Source organism: Odocoileus virginianus, chromosome 20 (assembly GCF_023699985.2).
Source record: "Odocoileus virginianus isolate 20LAN1187 ecotype Illinois chromosome 20, Ovbor_1.2, whole genome shotgun sequence".
Taxonomy (NCBI): Eukaryota; Metazoa; Chordata; class Mammalia; order Artiodactyla; family Cervidae; genus Odocoileus; species Odocoileus virginianus.
The window spans coordinates 14,118,013-14,141,652 of NC_069693.1; the positions used below are offsets into that span (position 1 = coordinate 14,118,013).

The window sequence follows — 23,640 nt, forward strand, 5'->3', positions numbered from 1 at the left end:
CTTTACATGTATTTCTCTTTTCATCACACAAAATGTTTAAAAGATGTATACATACCAATTTTAATATCATGGCTGTGATATTATAGTATAATTTTGTAAGACATTACCATTTGAGTAAACTGAGTAAAGAATACATGAGGTTTCCCTATATAATTTCTTGCAACTGTGCATTAGTTATCTCAGAATTATACTTTTAAAATGCTATACTCAAAGGTCAAGATTTAACAAACTTCTACTATTTTATGAAGAATATTCTTAAGTGAAACTTGCATTGTTGACCACAAATAGGAGGTGGTTAAAAAATACAATGATGCTAGTAGTACAGTTTGCTGCAGTCCATGGGGTCACAAACAGTTTGACACAACTGAGCGACTGAAAAACAGTTTGGTGTCACTGCTATGATCCATGCTCAGAGCCCAGCAGTTTTACCCACGATTGCTGACTGATTTTGCAAATTTCAACAAAACATAAAAAAGCAAGTAATGTCTTAGTGTTATAATGAAATTTGTTTTGACCATGTAGATCACTTGAAAGGGACCCCCGCCAAAATCCTCTAATCACACTTAGGGAACCAATGATCCATAATAATAAGTCAAAATTGAATTAAACAGTTCCATTAACATTTACTGCTACTCCTTTTAAAATGGAACATTTCCATGATGACTATAACAGACTTACAGATTTGAAGCAATATTCATTGTTTCATACTCTTTATCATCTTTTCTTCAAAATTTTCTGCAGTGTAGTCTACTACTTACCAGAAGGTTAGCAGGATGGGTAGTGGTTGCTCTGGGGCAATTTTTCTGTTTTAAACACCTAGAGCTATCACCTCAGGTTATGAAATATGAGGCAGTAGTGGATAGCTAGTCCAGACATGGACTGAAGAAAAAAACACATATGCAAAAACAAGACTGAGGATTCCCATATCTGAATACCATGTGGTGTTTTATCTCCTAATCAGTTTCCATATTTGCACAGATTTTAATGCTAGGCCCAGACAGACACCTCAGGTTACCTGTCTTGTCTCTTATGAGAGGTTCTAAGCAGAAGGCCTGATGGAGGTTTAAGAATCAGTGGTGGGCGTGGGGAGCACCAAAGTATAGGGCTTCTTTCTACCCCTTTCTCAGAACATTTCCAGGTCTTTCTGTTTGGTTGCTGCTCCATAAAAATGTTTCCCAAGGTTTGTATCTATTTTGAATTTATTTAAGTCTTCATACACCAGCAGTGCTCTGTTTTTTCCTGTTGAGAGTTTTAAACAGTTTGTGGCAAAATCTTTTATTTTTATGAATCAATTACACTGCAAATGGAAGTGTTCCTTCTGAAAGTTAAAAAATAGTAAAAGGTATGTTTAATTTTGGAATCCTTATTTTGTGACATGACATGATTTTATAGAAAAGAGTAATTAGGTTCTAAGACCTAAAGAGATTAAAACTCAAAAGATATTTTTCTGTTGAGGAAATGTAAGAGCATGAAGCCAGGATTTACCATGAGGAGGGCTAAGAGGTGGAGGCCACATCAACTGCTCCATCAAAGATAGTATTTCATAATTTTTCACCAGGTTCTGCTCACTCCACTCAAACTTAAGATTTTGAACAAAAATTAAGATTTTACACCTCATATTATTTGAGACAGTGATTCCCTAACTCTAACTCCTTTGGATATCAAGGCTTTGGGACCACTGTTTATTTTTTCCATAAACTGAAAGTCTCTTGAGAGTCCCTTGGACAGCAAGGAGAACAAACTAGTCAATCCTAAAGGAAATCAACCCTGAATGTTCACTGGAAGGACTGATGCTGAAGATCCAATATTTTGGTCACCTGATGAGAAGAGCTGACTCAGTGGAAAAGACTCTGATGCTGGGAAAGATTGAGGGCATGAGGAGAAGGGGACAACAGAGGATGAGACGGTTGGATGGCATCATCAACTCAATGGACATAAGTTTGAACAAACTCTGGGAGGTAATGAAGGACAGAGAAGCTTGGCGTGCTGCAGTCCAAGGGGTCACAAAGAGTTGGACACAACTGAATGACTGAACAACAAAGCTGAAAGCCAAGCACTGAGTATTGCACTTGAAATCCTGCTTCACCACTTTCTAAGTACCCATATACTTTGTTTTTCTATGGCTTTCAGATCTATTCTAAATACCTGTACACAAATAAAAAAAAATAAGTTATAATACAATTCCTGTATTTTCCTGCCTATCCTTAGAAAATTTATTTTCCAAATATAATTCACAATCATTTAGTCAAGTTTCATGAAAAAAAACTGAGCCTTGGGACAAGATTCTAAGTAAATTTGTGGGACACTGCCATTTCCAAAAAGAGACTATTCTCAACCAAAAATGTAGTATATTTTACAATGGTTGGAAAAATTTAAACCTAATAATTACTAATGGGATGTTATAACTCAAAAAAGAATAGAAAATAATTTCATTTTACATTTCTGTATATGTGTGCATATTTTCTTTATAATACTACGTAATACATTTCTAGTCTAAATACACTCAGTCAACAAAAGTATCTACAGTATGGATTCAGCCTGGAAACCAGAGAGTCCCAGGAAGCAAGCAAAGATATGATATTTCAAAAATGGATAACTCTTCCCAAACTTAGAGCTAGGATACTTATAATCTTTCTTACCTGTCAGCCCTTTGTATAATAAAACCTTATACCCATGTATTATCTCTTATCCCCATGAGCTGACCATGTTCCAAACTTTCACTGAAGTGGACTCTGCTGGGTCATGCTCTGTGGAACCAGGATTAAATGAGCCATGGTTTCTGTCTCTTGTTCTCAGGTCAAACAGACATCAAGAGATGAGCTCTAAAACTGCTGTTACAACATCCAGGTTACTGTGGAAGGAGTGTTCAAGTATACTTGGGAAGTATATTGCATTCTATCAATTCTCTAATTTCAACCTACTTAAGTACTCTCTCCATCAAGTTACCTGAGAGACCTTCCAAAATCTACCATCCCCAGTAGAGAAAATCAGAGCCCCTGAAACAGGCCAGTAATTCTCCTTCAGGTGGAGTGAAGATTCTGACCCTTACCATTAGTCTGGTGAACACTCCCATCACACATAGATGTCTCTGTTTTAGAGTCAGCCAATGGCTGACTTATTACTGAAGCTACAGCCCTGGATGGGATTTCCGTTGTCTCGTGCAGTGTGACCACTGGCTAAAGGTCTCACTGCTTGTACACACAAGGTTTCTCTCCTGAATGTGTCCTCTGATGTCTGAGGAGGTTTGATTTCCAACTAAAGCCTCGCCCACACTTTCTACAAATGTAAGGCTTCTCTCCTGAATGTATCCTCTGATGTCTAATGAGGTGTTGACTGCCGGCTAAAGCCTTGCCCACACTCCTTGCACACATGAGGTTTCCCCCGAGGGTGCCCTCTGGTGTGTAATGAAAGTTAGCTTATCATAAAACCCCCGTCCACACTCCCTGCACACAAAGGGGCTATCCCCTGAGTATGCCCTCTTGTGCCTAAACAGGTTTGGCTTCTGGCTAAGCCTTCTACCACACTCCTTGCATATGAAAGGCTTCTGCCCTGAATGTGTTCTCTGGTGTGAGACAAGAGTGGACTTATCATTAAAGACTCATCTGCACTCCCTGCATACAAATGGCTTCTCCCCTGAGTGTGTCCTCTGGTGTCTGGAGGTTTGATTTCCAGCTAAAATGATGCCCACATTCTGTGCACACATAAGGTTTCTCTCCTGTGTGTGTCCTTAAGTGTCTAATAAGGTATGACTTCTGGCTAAAGCCTTGCTCACACTCCCTGCAAACATAAGGCTTCTCTCCTGAGTATGTCCTCTAATGTCTGATGAGGTGAATGCTGGCAAAAGCCATGCCCACACTCCTTGCAAATGTTAAGGCTTCTCCCCAGAGTGTGCCCTCTGGTGTGTGACAAGATTTGACTTCAGGCTAAAGCTCTGGCCACACTCCTTGCACACATAAGGCTTGAGCCCTGAGTGTGTCCTCCTATACATGAAGAGGTTTGATTTCCAAGTAAAGCCTCGTCCACACTCCTTGCACATATATGGTTTCTCCCCAGAGTGTATCCTCTGCTGTGTGATGAGGTTTGACTTCCAGGTAAAGTCTCATCCACATTCCATGCACACATAAGGCTTTTGCCCAGAATGTGTCCTTTGGTTTTTGATGAGGACTGACGTACTGCTGAAGTTTTGTCCCCACTCAGTGTACATGTAAGCGGTCTCTCTTGTGTGTGTCTTCTGGAGGCTGAGCTGGTTTGACTCCTTGATAAAGCCTAGCCCAAAACTCTCCATATTTGATTGCTCCAAATCTTGAGATTTCTAAACCACATAATATTTTGTCTGTTTCCTCGAGGTCTGTCCTCTGGGCCAGGCTGGGCCCTATATCCACCACTGTGTTGTCTTCCTTGGATGTTACTGTCTGTTCTTCCAGGGGGCTGGAGATTGCCTCTGAAGCACTGCTTCTGCTTATTCTCCTGAACAAAAGCTTGGAATCTTCTTTCTCTTGAATTTCTGCTTGGTGGCTCAAGCAGGTTTGATCAGAGAGTTGCTCCTGCACTTGATCTTCTGTGCAGTGAAAATGGAAGTGTTCCTTCTGAAAGTTCAGAAGTCTGTGATCTTCTGAGCAGTGTTTCCCTGAATGGAGATGATTTCCTGCACATAAGCTTGAGAATAACTGAGGGAGATGGCTGAACCACACAGGCTGGATGAGGGCTTGCTGGAAAGAGAATGCCAAAGGACAGGTGAGATGAGGTTGAATTTCTAGCTTTGATCCTGCTAAACAATGTTTTCAGTCATAGGTAGGGCTGCCTTGGCCATTCTGCTTTGCCCACTGGTCATTTAGAATATATTTACATCACAAGCTGTCTCCCACTCAGCCATCCTTCCCAAGATCTATTTTGCATTTCACTTTATGCATCACATTTTTTTTTCTATGCATCACATTTTTATTGTAGGAAACAGTAAGCTTGATCAGTGGACCAAATCCAGCCTGCAATCTGTTTTTTGTATGGCTACATATAATATCTATTATATCCAGTTTTCAAAGAAACAGGAAAGAGTGACATAGTTAAGGAAAAAAATTACAGCCAATAGAAAACTGATTTAGGGAGAAAAAAAGACTTGAAAGCTGATATTATGAATACATTCAAAGAACTAAAGAAAACAATATGTGAAAAATTAAAGGTAAGTATTATAACTTAAAATGGAGAATCTCAATAAAAAATAGGAACCTTTTTTTTTTTTTTTGGGCTGCACCATGCAGCAGGTGAGATCTTAGTTCCCAGATCAGAGATCAAACCCAATGTCCCTTGCACTGAAAGCATTCAGTCTTAACCACTGGACCACCAGGGAAGTTCCAAGATAGAAACTATTAACAAGAAACAAAAGGAAATTCTGAAATCAAAAAGTAAAATAAAATTACAAAGTTACTAGAGAGATACAACAGCATATTTGGCTTTGAAACAGAACCAGTGAACCTGAAGATAAATTAATAGAAATTACCTAAAAACTGAAGAGAAGAATTAAAGAAAGACTGAAGAAAAACAGAGTCCCAGAAACCTGTAAGACACCATCAAGCAAACCAAACCTATGTGTAATGGTAACTCAAGAAGGTGAAGACAGAGAGAAAAGAGCAGAAAAAAATATCTGAAGAATTTATGGCTTAAAAAGTTCCAAATTTAATGAGAAACATTAGTCTACATATCTAAGAAGCTCAACAAACCCCAAAATAAACATAAAGACAGCCCTAGCTAGATACATCATAGCCAAAATGTTGGCCATCAGGGAAAAAAAGACAAAAGGAAAATCTTGAAAGCAGCAAAAGAAAAATGACTCAACATGTACAAGAGGAAAAATAATATGACTAGTGTTAACTTCTCATCTTTGGTCACCTGATGTGAAGAGCTAATTCACTGGAAAAAACCCTGATGTTGGGAAAGATTGAGGGCAAGAGGAGAAGAGGGCAACAGAAGATGAGATGGTTGGATGGCATCACTGACTCAAAGGACATGAGTTTGAGCAAACTCAGGGAGATAGTGAAGGACAGAGAAGCCTGGCATACTACAGCCCATAGGGTTGCTATGAGTCAGACGTGATTTAGAGAGTGAACAATAACAACTCATCAGAGACAATGGGGACCAGACAGCAGTGGAATAACATATTTAAGGTTCTGAAATAAAAAAGGAAAGACTTCTATCAATGAAGAACTCTCACAAACCTATCTCTGAAAATGAAACTGATATAAAGATATTCTCAGATTAACAAGTACTCAGAATATCTGCTGCCAGCAGACATGCCTTATAAGAAATACTTAATAAGTTCTTCAGGCTGAAAAGAAATTGACACCAGATACACTGATACTAAGTCAAATCCACAAGAAGAAATGAGGACCACTGAAATTATTAAATATCTCTGGGTAAATATAAAAGACAATGCATATATATTATTCTCTTAATTTCTCTAAAACACATAAAACTATTATAAAGGCAATAAATATAATACTATATTGTGGGCTTTATAATATATATATAAATATTTTATTGGAACTAAGTATTAATTATAAGTAGATTGGGATAAACTAAAGTGTATATTTTATTTCCTCGAGCAGCATTAGGAAAATAACTCCAAAACAAATTTAAAATCAAGTGGAATTAAAATAGTACACTTAAATTTTTAAAAAATAATAATATGCCATTAAAGGGGGTATAAAAATAGATGAGACATATTTTTAAAAATAGAAAAATGGCAGATTTAGCCATATTAATCATTATACTAAATATAAGCAAACTGAACACTCCAAACAAAAGGCAGAGGTTATCCCACTAAATTAAAAAAGCAACATCAAACAATGTGTTATTAACATTAACATTATTGTTAACATTACATTAACATTACAGTAACATTAACATTAATGTTATTAACATGGGACACATTTTGGATCCAAAAACCACAAGTAGGTTAAAAGGAAAGGGTGAAAAAAGATATACCATGCAAACGATAATCACCCAAGAACTGGAATGGCTACTATATTAATAGTAGACAAAGCAGGTTTCAAGACAAGGATTATTGCTACAGAAAAAGATGGACACTTCATAAAGACAAAAAATAAGATAAATGAATCAGAATGGGCAATAAATCAGAATGATTTAACAATTATAAAGGTATACACAATTAAAAAGAGCCCCAAAATACATGAAAAAAAAACTTACAGAACTAAAAAAAAGAATTAGATAATTCAACAATAATATTGGAAATTTCAGTATTCTATTCTCAATAACAGAAACAACTAGACAGGGAATTCCCTGGTGGTCCAGTGGTTAGACTCTGAGCTCTCAGTGCTAACTAAAGTATCACAAGCCGTGCAGTATGACCAAAAAAAAAAAAAAAAACTAAAAATGGATCACAGGCTTAAATGTAAAAGCTAAAAGTATAAAACTTCTAGAAGAAACCAAAGGGAAAAAAATGTATGTGGCCCTGCGTTAAGCAGACTTCTTAGTTATACCACCAAAAGCACAATTAATTTAAAAAACAGTTAAACTGAACATTATAAAAATGTAAAACTGAACATCATCATCATGAAGCATCAAGTTATGCTTGAAAGCACACCATTAACAGAATGAAAAGACAAGCCACAGACTTAAATTGGTAACTATACCATGGTTATATGAAAATATCCCCATTCTTAGAAAATCTTTTAACACACATCCACATGTGAACCTCCATACCCAAATATATATACATAAAGATATATATAAATATATACACATACATATGGTGGGGGGAGAAGGGTGAGCATGCTCACAAGAGACACATATGCCAATGATAAAGCAAACTGGGTAAAATACTAAGTGATTTTATGATGCCATTTTGTAGTTAATATATATGTGATATATATTTATGTGTGTGTGTAGAGGAGAATATGTAATATGTGTGTGTGTAGAGGATATAATGGTGTTTTTTGTACTATTTTTGCAGAATTTTTGTAATTTCCTGATACAAATGAACTTACAAAACAGAAAGAGACTCACAAACTTAGAAAATGAACTTATGGTTGCTGGTGGGAAGGGACAGTTAGTGAGTATGGGATGGTCATGTACACACTGCTATATTCAAAATGGATAACCAACAAGGACAGCACATGGAACTCTACTCAATGTTATGTGGCAGCCTAGATGGGACGGGTGTCTATTTAGAAAAAAAAAACAAAATAAACTACAGGTGAATAATTTAAACTACAAAACAAATAGAGAAGATGAAAAAAATAAATAGGATGAAGCCCTCTTCTGAAAATGGCAGCAGACTGAATTGGTCACAAGTGTCCCCTGCAGAAAGCAAGCTAAGTGAGAGGAAGGCAGGCCTTCTGGAGGAGGAAAGAGACAGAGAAGCCAGAGAAGTCCCCCTCCCTTACCTGAAGATGATATTCTGGAAGGGAGGTCATGCCAGGCAGCCTTACCAGGGCCAAGAGGCCTAGAAAAACGCTACCTCCCAGTACCTAAAAGTACCCCCTTCTTCCCTACCTGCCGTGCTGTGGACGGTCCCAACTACCCTGTCTCACTCACCTGGACACAGACCCAGTGAACGCCGCCTCTCCTCTATCCGGGGCTCTTCCCCTTGTTCCAGCTTACAAACGAGCTCCGGTTTGGAAAACAGAATGTCTGCTCATAAGGAAAGAAAACAAGGAGACTTCTGATTATGCGTTTGAGGGGGCCATTCTAGAACCTAGCCAAAATGGGTGGGGGAAACCAAGAGAGTGGGACAAAGGGCCCATGAAGAGTGAACTCTCTGCAGTCGAAGGGTTGAGTACTAAAAGGAGACTGCAATCAGAGAAAGAGCCTATCAAAACTTACTAAATGAAAAATCTGCTAGGTTTGGGGCAAGATAAAATTTAAAAAAAAGAAAAAAAGCCTCTGACTTGGGAAAGAGACCTGAAAATGCAGAGTGGCATACACAATATGAATAAATCTATCTGCTTTCAGCTCTACTGAATCCAGATGTACTGTGAGGACAAAGGTAAATTATTGTTTTTAAGCTCAACCCTAAGACAAAGCTGTGTTGTGAGTAGCCTTTCTCCATGATGTACAGAAAATATTCTGAGGGCAGATTTTAAGTGCTAAGGGAAAGCCATTCTTACCTAGTGAGAGCAAGTGGTTATAAATCTCCAGCATCACCTCCCTGTGCAGGGTCCTCTGAGCAGGGCTCAACAATTACCACTCCTCCTGGGTGAAGTCAACAGCCACATCTCGGAATGCCATGAATGCCTTTTAATACAAAACACACCCCTGTTCATCCAGGAGTCCACCCAGTCCACACTGCAGGATGAGGGATCAAAAGGCATCTCTGAGGAGGTGGAGAAGATTTCTAGACTTTACTACGTGCTGCACAAAGTCGCTTCAGTCGTGTCCAACTCTTTGTGACTCTATGGGCAGTAGCCCATCAGGTCCCTCTGTCCATGGGATTTTACTATGGATGATGAACAGAATACACCAGTCCCAAATATGCCACATTGGCATAAAACATTATTTTGAGCTGAAGGCAATTAGTAAGCAGACACAAGAAAAGCTCTTTGCTCTTTCCCATTTTCCTAAAAGCACAACATTAATCTGTAAAGGTGTCCCTTTTCCCCATTTTACAAAGGCCAGAAATTAATCATCAGAGACAACTCTAGACCCTTATCAGCCCACAGACCCCACCAGAGGAATCTACATAGCAAACATTTACTAACTGGCCCTTTTCTTCCATTAGTTCCCCCATATGTTTATTATACCTTCCCACAATTGCTGCTCTAGAAATTCAAAGTCCTTTTCCTTTGTCTTGTCACATCTCTAAAGTTATTGTTATTTTGTTAAGATGCTATATAAGCTCAAGTCCTAACCACCCCTTCTGAGTTACCCATCACTGAGTACTCCCATGTCTATGCATGATGCACATGTTAATAAACTCCTGATTGTTTTTCTCACAAAAATGTCTTTTGTCTAATTTATACCAAATGAAAAAAAGAATTTTTCTCCTCCCCTCCATGTCCTTGGTGCCAAGAATTCAGAGACCATTATTCTCCCATCTCTATCCAGCCAGCATCATTGTGCACCTATCACTGTCAGGATGCCAGGCTTGCTGCTACACGGCATAAAAGCAAAACAAAAGTTCTTTCACATTGGGAGCTTTGAATCTAGGCAGGAAGAGGAGGACGACATCACACACAAAGAATTAAACTAAAAATAGAATCTTCTTGCTGACTTTGAAGAATTTGAGACTATTTGGTCTATGCATTAATGTTCTACTTGAAGCAGCTCAGCCTCTAGGGCAAGGGTGAATGACCCAGCGCTACATGTACTTCACAGCAGGGCTCAGTCCTTCCCCTCCCTCACTCGGCCACTTGCTCTCCCCAAGCCTGAGAAATCGAACTACTGGGTTGGCCAAAAAGTTTGTTGAAGTTTTTTTTATAACATCTTATGGGAAGTTATGGTTTTTCCAGTAGTCATGTACAGATGTGAGAGATGAACCATAAAGGCTGAGTGCCAAAGAATTGATGCTTTTGAATTGTGGTGCTGGAGAAGACTTGTTGTTGTTGTTAGATTTTTATTTATTTATTTATAGCTGCACTGGGTCTTCGTTGCTGCACACAGGGTGTCTCTACTTGAGGCGAGGGGGGCTACTCTTTGCAGTACACAGGTTTCTCATTGAGGTGGCTTCTCTTGCTGCAGAGCACGGGCTCGAGACACTCAGGCTTCTGTAGCTATGTGCTCGGGCATGTGGAATCTTCCCAGACTAGGGATCAAACCTGTGTCCCCTGCATTGGTGGGCAGATTCTTAAGCCACTGGACCACCAGAGAAGTCCTGGAAAAGACTCTTGAGAGTCCCTTGGGCAGCAAGCATATCAAACCAGTCAATTCTAAAGGAAATCAACCCTGCATATTCATTGGAAGGACTGATGCTGAAGCTGAAGCACCAATACTTTGGCCTCTGATCCAAAGAGCTGACTCACTGGAAAAGACCCTGATGCTGGGAAAGATTGAGTGCAGGAGGAGAAAGGGACGACAGAGGATGAGATGGCTGGATGGTATCATCAACACAATGGACATGAGTTGAGGCAAACTCTGGGAGATAGTAAAGGACAGAGAAGCCTGGTATGCTGCATGCAGTCCACGGGGTTGTAAAGAGTCAGACACAACTGAGTGACTGAACAACTGACTGTAATATCCAGTGCCCCAAGCATGGTCCCACCACAAATCAATAAAATCAGACTCTTTAGGGATACGACTTTTATACTTTTAAGAGCTCCTAAGAACAGTCATGGTTGTGAATCACCACATCAGAGGAATCTCAAGAGAGAGAGGTCACTGTAGGATAGAGAGATCAGAGACAGTTTCATGAGAGGGCAGTAAGATCTTAAAGGACAGGCAGGATTTCCTGGATCAAGGAGACAGATTTAGAGAGCAACAGATTCAGTCTTCCCATTTCTCACTCACTTTCAGGCATAAAGTCATTAGGTGATAAAGGATATTAATCTGAATGACCTGAAAGTTATTTTTCTCTCTTTTTTCGGCCAAGTGCCTAAAAAGTGAATTTATCTAAATTAAAGACGTATATGAGATTATTCCACTTTGGTGTCAATAAACATGCTTTCAGAATGAATAATTAGAACATGATGTCAGAAACAGAATACATTTGAAGTGATGACTGAATATCTAAGACAGTGTTGTGACACACCAAAGGGAGTCTTCTGAACAGAAAAGTGATATAATTTTAATGTTTAAGGGGAATGAGGATTACAGATGCAATGAGTAACAAAGGGACATATCAACATGGGGAAACAAATCAGGACATTACTGTGAATACTCACATGAGAGAAGAAAAAGATCTATACTAGCAGGTCTATCCTGGGAATGTAACACTGCACAGTGTAACAAAAACAAAAAAAGTGCAACATGTAAAGCAAAAGTGATGGGAAAAGGAAATCTCAAACAAAGAAGAGATAACTGACAAGATCAAACGTTTTAGAATAGGCGGAGTTCCAAAGCTCCAACTGCCATGAGTGGTCACTGCTTTAAAACACTTATTTCTCTTCACCTTGTCATATTTTTGTTTTGAGGATAAATACCAATCTATAAAAGAATTTCATACACAAAGTTGATCACAGAAGCATTATCTGTAACAAGTTAAATGTTAAATGTTAACAAGTTAAATGCTCCCCTCAATTGGGAAACAGTCAATAGGATCATTCATTCAAAGCACTATTACAGAAATCACTTTCAGTGGGATAAATTCTGGCTGTTCCTTCACCTATTAGAAAATGGGTCTGCAGGTTTCCCTGGTGGTCCAGTGGTTAAGGAGCTGCCTGCCAATCCAAGGGACACAGGTTCAGTTCCTGCTTCGGGAAGATCCCACATGCCGAGTGGTAACTAAGCCCATGCACCACAACTTAAAGCCTATGCACTCTAGAGGCTGTGCTCCACAACAAGAGAAGCCCCTGTAATGAGAAGCCCATGTATCGCAGGAAAGAGCAGCTCCGCTCACTGCAAGCAGAGAAAAGTTCTCGCAGTAACGAAGAACCAGTGCAGCCAAAAATAAATAAACCTTAAAAAAAGAAAGAAAGAAAATGGGTCTGAGTAGATACACTGTCAGTAGCTTTGAAACAATAGAATCTTGTCATTTAGTTTTGTCAAAATGTATATCTGGAGGGATATATGTGTGCATGTATGCTCGGTCACTCAGTCCCGTCCAACTCCTGGCGACTCCATGGACTATATCCTGCCAGGCTCTTCTGTCCATGGAATTTTCCAGGCAAGAATACTGGAGTGAGTTACCATTTCCTCCTCCAGGGGATCTTCCCAACCCAGGAAATGAACCCACGTCTCCTGAGTCTTCTGCATTGGCAGGTGAATTCTTTTATCACTGTGCCACCTGGGAAGTCCCATGGGTGTGTATATATAAAATTAAACCAAATCCCAAAAATAAAGCAATCTAAAAATAAAATGGAAGACTCATAGGAGTGCAGGCTGTATTTTATCCATCACTGAATGTAGTCTATCTAGTTTCTGTAAACAGTATACATTCAGCAAATTTGTTCAGCAGAATCAACTGAGAAAATGCTAAGAATTAGTAACATGTGCCTACCAACCCAACTCATTTGTTACAAATTCTAATTTATCCTCTCAGGTGGTGATAATTAACATCCTATTGTGGATTTTCTTAAGTTGTTTTCTGGAACTCAGATGTCATGCATGTTAGAATACCTGGAATTCATCCCAACCCCCCTGAAATGTGGTTAATTGTACGCCCCAAATAACATATCCAAACAAACAACAGAAACTCCCTTGTGACTTAGTTCCTTCAAATTTATTTATTTAAGGTCATGCAGCAAACATATCTTGTGTGCCAGGTACTCCTTTAGGCACAGAGGTTTCATCCTAAACCACTTATCCATTCAAATGCTTGTGCACTTTGATCAAGTTTTCATAATGCTTTTTTTTTTAAAGTATTAAGGTCAGGAAAAGGAAAAAGTCAGCTCATACAAATTTCTGGCTTTTCCCAGAAAATCAGAATGCTTCCCTATTAACATTATGAGTAGTGAAGAAAGTGCATATAAAAGATTCAATGTTACCTTTGGAAATGCCCCCAGATTTTTTATGCATTCTTGGTACTGACGCTTTTCAAATGAATAAACTATTTAACAAATGAGAAACACAGAACTCTCAAAGTTGTTCTGACAATGCCCAGGAAATTGTATATCTTTATTACAGAGACCAAGATTAAGAATAAATCAAGACAGTGAAGGCAGATCTGAAAAAACCAAGCAAGTGCATATCAACAATGATAGTAAACCAGTCTGGCAACTGTGTTGGTGCTCAATAAGTGTTAGTCACATTCAGTTAAGTCTAAGTCATCACAGTCACCATTCTCTGGGGTTAGACAGTTTCCCCTTAAGTTCCTATATGCCTATATCTCTGATTTCCTACATCAAATTCCTTCTCAACATCCTTCAAAACCCATCTACTCAAAGTCTACACTCCTCAGCCTGGCACTCAACCTGGCCACCCAGACTCAAAGGTGGAAAATGAAAACCGTTCAGGGGCCAAGTAGATAATGAATATGAGAGAGGCAAAATGTTAGCTGTCAATGGTTTCAAAAGATACTAGGCAAAGTACAAACAGACTCTGCAGGACCTGTCCAAATGATGCAGACACCATTCAGCTCAAATCCCCGACACCAGAATACAATGTAGTTTATTTTCAGAGAGGCAAGCAATCCAGAATTTTTGGTGAAATCTCCCTACTGCCAGATGCTGAAGATGCTCACAAATGTTAAATTCAGGTTAGACCATAGCAAAATCCTCTCTGTTCCAAGTATGGGTGGCTAGTCTATATTTTCATCAGTACATATTTTAAAATCAACCTAAAATACAATCTTCCCACACTGTGTTAAGGGCAATGTGCTTAGAGGCCCAGCATTAGACTAACCACGAAGCCTGCCCTTCCCACTGGTATGTCTTCACCAACTCTTCAATTTAACAGATTCTCAGGGGTTGTTCAGGCAGCCCTACTCCTAGAAATTCTCCTTAGCCACTTCAGGCCACAGGCTACTATGTCGTCCCTGCCTTTCATCCTTATCACTGCACAATTAAGCCTGGAAGTCCCTGTATTTTTATTTATGCCCCACGTGAGCTGTTCCCAATTAACTTAATTAGAAGATGACTGAAGCATGGATGGGGCAGAAAGAAATGTTGAGGGGCTGCATGTATTAATAAGCCACTCCTCCAGGACCAGGAAAATGAGCTTTGCCCAACAACCAATAAAGCAGCCTCCAAAACAAGAAAAGGGAATGTATTCATTCTCTCGACAGCCAAAATGGAATTTTACACATATTCTCACCTCTTTTTTGGCTTTCAGGAGCTCCGTGGTCATTTTCCTGATCTCCTCAGTGCTCTCCCCAAAGAAGGGCAAACTCAGAAGGCAAATCTGAGGATGTGAAGAGAAATGAGAGAATGTCTAATTGGAAAACCCTTCCCACGTGCAGGCTGGGTCTGCTCCAGAGGCTCACTACTGGGGGTTGGGAGTGTCACAGAAATCACCAGCACAAACCCATTCCCATCCAGCGCCCTGGAGAAAGGGCAGAGGGTGAACGAAACCCTCAAGTTCAGCCCCAAGCTTGGCCAGAGAGTGAAACCCATGTCCCCCAGCAGCGGAGTAAGGGTTTGTCTCTACCCCTGTGGGTTGGAATCAAAGGAAAATGGATGGTCTGGAGGTGCCTTCATGAGAGCTCCCGAGTACAGACGCAGCCTGTGCCCTCGTGAGTAAAACAGTGACAAGCAGAGGAACGTCCTGAATGGACGAGGCCGTGACTGTGGGGCACTCACGGAACTCGGGGTGCACGTTGCCAATCCTGAGGATGAAGCTCGGGAACCAAGGGCAGAGGTGTGGGAAATACCCCAATGGCAAGGTGCAGTCGCCACCAACAAAACTAATGGGCGGAATCCACCAACCGGAACTGTCCCTGCTACGTCAACGCCACACGCTAAGGGGCGAGCGGAAGGGACGGCGGAAGTGGCCGCGGAGGGCTCTCGGGAGTGTAGTCGGGATATAGAAGAGGGATGTGTAGGTTTCTCCCACCAAGGTGCCACGGCCTTTTGCACTTCTTCTTACACAGCCAACTTTAGGAGCCCATTGTTAAGGTGCCCGACTGCAGGGTTCACAAGTTCCTCCTCTGAGGGTCGGTGAGATCTACAGACCGGCTTGGACACGCCCGAGGATTCTAGCAAAGGAGGTCCTGCAGCCGGGTGGCCAGACTGCGCGCTGACCTTCAGCGGTGCGGGGGATCTAAGTTCCCCCACTTAAGCCTCTGCCGCTGTCCGCTTCCCGGAGCTGAAAGCAGAGTCGTCACGGGCTGGGCCTGAGCCGAATGGGTGTGGGAGCGGATCGGAGTAAAGTACTTGGGGGATAGGGCTGCGGGGTGATACTCTATTGGGACTCCCAGATAGGAGCGACACCGGCTTTGTGGCCCCGACGGTGGGAGGGTGCGCCGCTATAGACAGGGCACTTTGGAGAGAGCAGGATTGGTTTGGGCCAGCTCACAGAATGGCAGTGGGAGTGGCTCTGGTCTAGTGTGCCCGAGATTTTGATAAGTGGAGAGTGTGGATTTGGGCAAAGAGCTCGATCCAGAAATCCCTGGAACAGATACCGCTCGGAGGAAACTTCCCGAGCTGGTGGTGAGGGGGAGAGGGGTGAAGAGGAGGCATTGTTTGACAGTTTTGTTCATCGTAGTTGTGAGGGGGGTGGATTTTGCTCATCATCATTTTTAAGATAACAGTAAAATATTTGTCTTGTTTACTGACTGGTTTTGGTGCTTCCTTAAATTCTGTAGTCAAAATTCCCACATTAAAGTAAGGCATAAATAGATCTGACGCTCAGTGAACTTCATTGGCACCTACTGGCCTCTAGTTTTGAGCAGAGGTGAGGGCTTGACTTCTGGGCATTATGTAGCCAGTCCTTTAGGACACACTCCAGAACAGTGAGTCTTAGGAATTTAGGGTCACTCTGCTCTAGCGTTTCTTACCCTAAATAGTTGAATTGTGAGTGACCTTTTCTTTCCTGACTTCCTTAACATCCACAATTTCCTAATAACCATTCCACTCAAAGTACCACCCTAAAGGGACTTCCTAGACCATCATGGTGCAAATATTCAAAGATTACTCCTAAATCTTAACACTACTTCAGAATCTTCTCCAGTATCCCTTTGTCTGAAGAAGTAAAAAACAAGGCTTGCATGTTAATATCAGTCTCCCCCAGTGCATAGGAATTCAGAATGGAGGATCAGCCCAGCACCCTATTCCAGTTCTTGACAGCCCTCCCCAAGGATTTCATGTCGATAAATGTGGAATGCTTGTAAAAGAACTCAGTGGACCCCAAATTTAGTCATGGCACAGAGAGAAGAACAAATGAAATGGAGGGACTGAAAAATGTCAGAGAAGGGCTAGAAGGGGAAGGGGAGCCGTGGAGGTGGGATCCTGTGATAATCCCGATCCTTATAAGGGCTTCCCTGGTGGCTCAGATGGTAAAGCATCTGCCTGCAATGCGGGAAACCTGGGTTCAATCCCTGGGATGGGAATATCCCCTGGAGAAGAAAATGGCAACCCACTCCAGTACTCTTGCCTGGAAAATTCCATGGACGGAGGAGCCTCGTAGGCTACATGGGATTGCAAAGAGTTGGACACGACTGAGCAACTTCAAGATATGTGTAGACATGTACACAGAGAAGAGAGATCCAGGCTGATGGGTTATCTATAATAAATCAAACATAACAGCAGGTTGGGTGATGATGGGGCTCTGGGAACTTTTTTTTTCCAGGGAGGGGAGAAGGACTGGAGGTTGAATCAATCTTCAAAGACCAATGATTTAATCAATCACACCTGTATAATAAAGCCTCTTCCCCAGTGGCTCAGCGGTAAAGAACCCACCTGCCACTAAAGGAGATACCAGTTCAGTCCCTGGGTTGGGAAGATCCCCTGGAGAAGGAAATGACAACCCACTTCAGTATTCTTGCCTGGGAAATCTCATGGACAGAGGGGCCAGGTGGGCTACAGTCCATGATTCAAGAGAATCAGACACAACTTAGTGACTAAACAATAACAACAAAATCCCCAAAGGATGGGGTTTCAAGAGCTTCCAAGTTGGTAGAGATTCAGGAGAAGCATGTGTTCTGAGAACATGAAAGCTCTGCACCCCTTCCCCATACCTTGGCCTATGCATATCTTCCATCTGGCTGTTACTGAGTTGTAATCTTTTATGATAAACTGGTTCTCTAGTAAATAAAATTATATTCTCTGAGCCACTCCAACAAGTTAAACAAGGAGGGGGCCTTTGGGGCCTCCAATCTATAGCCTGTTGGTTAGAAGCCCAGGTGAAAACCTGGACTTATGACTGGTATCTTGGGTGGGGGGAGTGGGGAAGTCTTGTAGGACTGAGCCCATAACCTGTGGAATCTGATGCTATCTCTGGGTAGACAGTTTCAGAACTGAGTTGAATTGTAGGACACTTATCTGGTGTCTCAGAATGGCTTAGATATGTGAAGGAAAAAAATTTCCCACACATTGGAATTGGGGGTACAAAACCCTTTAGCCCTGGACCTGAGTTTACTTAATAAATCTCAGAGCTTTGAGATTTAATCTCTGCTTTGAGGAGTCCTATTTCCCACAGTCCTCTCTGGGTTCTAAGGCTCAGAGATGTGAAAATCCCTTTAAATTATAAACACAATAGGAAAAAAAATTAATGCCTATTTAGGGAACATAACTGGTTAAAATTAACATCAGATAAAAATCAGTTAAAAAGAAAAAGAGTGAAAAAATATTCTTTTAAAGGAAAAGCCATACAAACTACTGTGTTACTGATGAGTCAAATGAGAAACTGACCTGCAATCTACAAAATCATTGGAAGAAATAATAGTGAAATACTTCAGATTGAAACCTGTGGAATGAGGTTACCTCAGTGCCAAATACAAAAGGCAAAAACTTAAGTTATACTTTCAGTAAGCTCAAAAGTTTGAATAAAAATGATCACAAAAGAGAAGAACAAAACTCCAGAACTGGGGAGGAAGGGCTAGTCTAAATCACAGATGAGGGACTTCCGTGGTGGTCTTGTGGTTAAGAATCCACCTTGTAATGCCAGGTCAGGGAACTAAGATTGCACATGGCATGGAGCAACTAAGCCAGAGTGCTGAAACTATTGAGCCCAAGTGCCACAACTAGTCCTTGCACTGCAATGAAAGATCCTTCATGCCACAACTAAGATCTGATGCAGCCAAATAAATATTAAAAAAAATAAATCACTGATGAGTCAAATTATTACAAGTTTAATTTCCAATGAATGATGATGACCAAAACAGTGGTTAGAGGGAAACTTTTTAGCCTGAAAGTAATCTATGACTTAGAAATTAAGGCAGAAAACCAAGAAGCTAGCAGTCAACTTTCAGATCCGAAAACTAACAAAACAGGATATGAAAGAGGGAAGAAAAAATTAGATGAGGGCAGGGGGAGGTGCTTATGGGGATGCAGAAGACAGGAAGGACATGTGGAGTTTGTGCATAAAATCACTGTAAAGAAACAATCCTTGGAGAGGTAGATACATGAAGATCATGCTAGTTGTGGAAGGAAGACAACATATACCCCTGGAGGGTATATTCAGGAGTTAACATTGGATGAAACATTGTTTCATTGGATGAAACATTGGAGTCAAGTGTGGAGCCTTTCCCATCCTATGCATAGACAGAGGGTAGCATGGATAACATAAGCAAGTGAGGGCACATATGAAGAGTCAATAAACACAGGAAAGAGCCCCGAAAGAGGAGATGAGGAAAATGAGCACCATCCTCTCCTCAGAAAAACAGTGCTTAAATCCACACAGGTGGGAACTCAAGTTCAGAGGCAAGACTAGGAATCAATCAGCCACCCACACCTCTGTTGCGTCACCTGCAGCCACAGGGTGGCAGGCAACACCTTCCGTTCCATCAGGTGCCACACAGACTGGATGTCTCACCCAAAATATGCTAGGTCTGGAGAAGCACTTACCCAGTGAGGTAACATCAGGAGTTGACACACATGTATCTGGGTGTGCATTTGAATGAGGAATCAAATTCTCATGCCTAGAGCTCCTCTATCCCTCACTGGTATTGTAATCTGTGGCCTCTTGTCTTTTGGGGAGAGAGGAGGGGGAAGAGGGAAGGGAATCCACATTCCAGCAATTACATGGAGAAAGAGACACTTGGGAAGTTTTGCTTTGATTTCTTTTATGCATTTACTTGTTTTTGGCTGCGCTGTGTCTTCCTTGTGGTGCTCGGCTTCTCCTTGCAGTGGCTTCTCTTGTTATGCAGTGTGAGCTCTTAGGCAAGAGGGCTCAGTAGTTGTGGCTCACGAGCTTTGCTGCTCCAAGGCATGTGGAATCTTCCCAGATGGGGGATAGAACCAGTGTCCCCCTTCATTGGCAGGTGGATTCTTAACTACTGGGCCACCAGGGAAGTCTCTTTTGCCTTGATTTCGGAGGGTCTTTTCTCTTTTCCCTCTCTGTTATATTTACTTTCCTACTATCCAGTTATGCCACTCCAAACTTGGCTCAAGTCATTCCCTGGGGCTTTCTCAGTGTGAACGTTGAAAGCTTAGACTTACCTCTTCAACCTCTAGAAAGATGTATCCAAAATTCCGACCTGAAAGAACAAAAAACCAAGATTTGCCTGAAAAGGTTCAGCCTTGACTTTCTGAGGGGAAACTTTAAGTAACAACCGTCCAGTCTCTGCCCTCTGTTCAACAGCAACTCATGAGCCTCCTTCAGGAGCAGAAGGCAAATTCTTACCAGGACTACCTGCCTCCATGAAGTATAGCACAGCACAGATACACAGAGAACAATAACCCAATATAAGTTAATACAAAGTCAGGAAGAGATGCCCACCATGAAATGTTTAAGCAATCAAGTTACAGTTGGTGGGTGGAGGTGGGTCGGAGACTCTAAGGATCGGCTGGGGAGGTCTTGAGAAATCCCACTGGTAGAGGTCAGGGGTGGGCATCAGGCTTGGAGGAGACACATAAGCCAAAACGGAATCTGTGCAAACACACACAATTAAGATCACACCAGGGACTTTCCTGGTGGTCCTGTGGTTAAGAATCAGCTTTGCAATGCAGGGGACATCGGTTCGATCTCTGGTCAGGGAACTAAGATCCCACAGGCCATGGAGCAACTAAGCCCACATGTGACAACTACTGAGCCCGCACACTCTGGAGCCTGTGTGCCACTACTGGAGAGTCTGTGCACCGCAATGAAAGATCCCTCATGACGCAATGAAGATCTTGCATGCCACAACTAGGATCCAACAGTCAAATAAATAAATAGTAAACAACAACAAAAAAAGATTATACCAGGTTGAGTGGGGTGGTTTAGGAATGACAGAAAGCAGGGGAAGGAGCTGAAAATGTGAAGGAGCTTTTCTGTAAACTGTATGGAGAATAAAATACCAGCCGCACCTCCAGGAAGTGTTCATAACATCATTTCTTCAATTAACAGGGTAAAGGTTGGAGCAGTAATGGAACAGATAATGGCCAGGCACTTCTCCTGGGTCATTACTGTGAATCTGGCAGTCAGCCTCTCTGGATGCTGCCATTCTCCCCACGATGCAGTTCACTGGTAGGTTCAAGGTCAGACAGGTAATAAAGACTGGATTGGGGACTTAAATGAGGCCATTGGCCTCCCAAGCTTGTGCCTAATGCTCAATAAGTGAAGATCAACATCATTTGGTGATAAGTGCAAAGAAAGTATCTCTCCACATCTCTCAAGTTATTCTTTTTGGTTGATGGTTGCTCTGTGAGCTAGACATGACAGAAGAAAAATAAAAAAATGAAAACTCAGGAAAGTAAACATACTTTTAAAGTGATGAATGGTCAAAGAAGAAAACATATAACACAATATGAGGATGAAAATGCCATTTGACAAAACAAGAAAAATGAGTCCAAGACTAGCTTAGGACAATTGCCTTCAAATGTATCCAAGACAGAAGAAGGAAATCAGACCAAAAAAAAAAAAAAAGAAAAAGATCACAGACAAATTTCTAAACCACCACTGAGTCCAAGATGAATGAGAAAGTCCTGGGGACTTACCTGGTGGTCCACCAGCTAAAACTCTGTACTCCCAATGGAGGGGACCAGGGTTCCATCCCTGGTTATAGATCCCACATGCCACAACTAAGACCCAACGTAGTCAAATAAATATTGAAAAAAAAAAAAAAGTCCTGCCCTGACCAACAAACCAAGGAAGAAACTGGGCACCCCACGGAAGAAGCCTGAGCCCCTTCTATGTCTGAGTACTCCTTTTGACATCTGAGAATGAATACTCGAGATTGATTTCCTTTAGGATTGACTGGTTGATCTCCTTACAGTACAAGGGACTCTCAAGAGTCTTCTCCAACACCACAGTTCAAAAGCATCAATTCTTCTTCACTCAGCCTTCTTTATGGTCCAACTCTCATGTCCATACATGGTACTGGAAAAACCATAGCTTTGACTAGGTGGACCTTTGTTGGCTAAGTAAAGTCTCTGTTTCTTAATATGCTGTCTAGTTTTGTCATAGATAAACATTAAGATGGGGTTTTCTCATGGTCCTCTAAAACTTGGTTCATGGACCTAGAGATAAGTAGAAATCCAGAGTTGGCACATGGAACTGGGAATAAGGACTCCTGAGTTAGAGAGAGCCAAAGGCATCAAAGGGTTGGTCATAAATGAGCTGAGGTCACTAACTCAAGTTTGGACAAGAAAAGAGAGAACAGAGAAAAAGAACGATAACTCTGCAGGGAGGTCAGAAGCCTGTCCAATTACAATTTCCAGAGATCCAGGAAAAGGGACACCCATTTGAGTAATGGATTCAGTATGCAGAGAAATACCAGGGACAGACAGTGGTTTAGTGCTAGATATTTCTACAACTCTCACATAACTAACAAAAACTCCATTTAATTTTAGGTACAATGTCAGGAACTGAGGGATGCTGAGAATTAAGCACAAGGCCTGTGAAGAGTATAAGGCATACTTTATAAAGCCCCCAAATCTTTACTTTATGAAGATAGGGACTTAAAACTCAAATGAGATCTCTCATCCAAATCCTGTGAAAATAAGGGATCTGTCAAGTAATGTCTTAAAAGAGCTTTATTACCATTATTAAAAGAATCAAAACCAGGGATGCATTTTTTATTGCAGTATAGTTGATTTACAATGTTGTGTTGATTTCTGTTCTACTGCAAAGTGATTATGTTGTGCACACACACGCACACACGCACGCACACACACACATACACGCACACGCACACACGCACACATGCGCGCACACATGCACATGCACACGCACACACGCGCGCACACACACACACACACGCACACACATGGGCTTCCCTGGTGGCTCTGACAGTAAAAGAATCCTGCCTGCAATTCAGGAGACCGGAGTTCGGTCCCTGGGTTGGGAAGATCCCCTGGAGAAGGGAATAGCTACCCACTCCAGTATTCTTGCCTAAAGAATACCATGGACAGAGGAGCCTGGCAGGCTACAGTGCATGGGGTCTCAAAGAGTCAGAAGCGACTGAGCAATTAACACTGCAGAAAAACAAAAGGGTGCTTTACCTAAGTGGGCTGCAAACCTCCTGTTTTTACTTTTAATACCGAGTCGCTGCAAGTTGGAAGCTAAGAATGACTACATGGATCTGTCCAAAGGGCTTGGGTGCCCGCCAAGTAAGTTCAGTTTGAAACAGGAGGGACCTAAACATATATATATATATACACATATATAAACATATATAAATATATATATACATATATATGTATATATATATTCTTTATATTCTTTTCTACTATGGTTTCTCTCAGGACATTGAATATAGCTCCCTGTGCTATACAGTAGGACCTTGTTTTTTTTACAGGATTATATTTTTTAAAACAACATATATATATATATTCTTTATATTCTTTTCAACTATGGTTTATCTCAGGATATTGAATATAGTTCCCTGTGCTATACAGTAGGACCTTGTTTTATACAGGATTACATTTTTTAAAACAACAACAAAAATCCTGACTGTACCTTTCACAAAAGCCATTCTCTATATATCTGCCAAAAAAAAATAAAATTTTAAAGAAA

General features: G+C 41.2%; 1 pseudogene; it reads right to left on the minus strand.

Annotated features, from left to right (window-relative positions):
• Positions 1–598: 598 nt before the first annotated feature.
• Positions 599–15,497, minus strand: LOC110122763 (zinc finger protein 875-like; annotated as a pseudogene).
• Positions 15,498–23,640: the final 8,143 nt, after the last annotated feature.